This window comes from Solanum pennellii, chromosome 5 (genome assembly GCF_001406875.1).
Source record: "Solanum pennellii chromosome 5, SPENNV200".
Classification (NCBI taxonomy): Eukaryota; Viridiplantae; Streptophyta; class Magnoliopsida; order Solanales; family Solanaceae; genus Solanum; species Solanum pennellii.
Window position 1 is genome coordinate 4,749,493 of NC_028641.1, and position 1,617 is coordinate 4,751,109.

Here is a 1,617-nt window from a genome sequence, read left to right on the forward strand (position 1 = left end):
GTTGAAAAGAAGCAAGTCAATGTACAATTTCACATATAACATGTAATTTGATTAGTATGCAATAATTCACCTAATGAGACAACCATATATATATATATATATATATATATACTATAAGTCCGACAGAATTCAATAATTTTAATTTAAATCATATATTTATACTAAGAATTTATTTATATATGAAAATAATCATTGTAATCTAAGAATCGCTTGTATTGAAATTTAATAGCTCAAATTTCTTCTTCTTTTACTTTTTTTTTTATTTTTTTTTTAAAAGATAAAATTATTGTAAATTGTATATTGATAATATCATAATAAGATGAAATTTCATATTAACTTTGCATGAGAAGAACTAGACCAAGTCAAACTTAAAACTTGAGCAAAGAACCATTCAAATTAAAGGAACATTTTATTTTCAACAAAATTTAAACTAACTGAAAATGAAAAATTTAAACTAACTGAAAATGAAAGGAATAAAATAAACTTTAATATTTTGATCAACAGTCAACTCACCAAAAAAAAATAAAAAAAATAAAAAGTGAGTTCTAGACCTTATATGAGACGTACTCGGAGGGTGAATTCACATTTTAAGTTTATCGATTCAAGATTCTAAAATAGAATAATGATGGTGTGTGCAAAAATGACAATCTATACATAGATATTAAATATATATTTCTATGCCATTGCCTCTATTTTAAGAAATTGTGCGAGAATAGTCATTGAGAAACAATTTATTAGATTATCGACCGATTCACATAAACAATGAATGATGAATAAAATGGATTTTATGTTATTGCCTTTATTTTAAGACATTGTGCACGAATATTGAGAGACAATTCATTAGATTATCGATCGTTTCACATAAATAATAAACAAAATAGATTTTACTTTCAATTAGCTATATTTCTTATATTTTTTAAAAATATTGATGAATACATGTGAATTTTGTAAATTTGTTTTTGTAAAATTTGATACGAATAAAATAATATTTTTTTAAAAATTGAGTAACATAACCAATTAGTATGTGATAAAACATGTTTTGAAGTACCACAACTAGTACAAATTTGACAGATAAAGTTAAGCCCATTTTTAGCATGACTAATCTTTTGTTAAATTTTTTAAGAAAATCATCATTTGTATTTCACTGTCAATACATATAATATAGGCTGATGATTGAAATGGTTAACCAAAAAAAAAATAGAACTTTGACTAAGTAAACGTTATTTTTGGTGCTGACAATCATATTGAGACAAATTAATATTAACATATGCTTAAAAAAAAAAAAAAAACCATCATTGTGGCGTAACGCATCAATAACTCACACATGGACCATATCACAACTATTCAAAGTGTCAAAAATGCTTCATATTTAATTAGAAATATTAGTTTCAAATTTTAAGTATGAAATCGTTTTTGATATAAGTCGAACGACTTTCCTCATTCTCCTCACTGATCCGAATTAATGGAGTCTTTAGATAGATACTAAGTGATTTTTTTTTTAAAAAAAAACATAATAATTCATGTCACCGTAAAACAATCGTGTTTATACGATAAGTATAAATTGATGATTTTAATGATAAAATCAATTATATGTTAAAGTGGAAATATATATATATA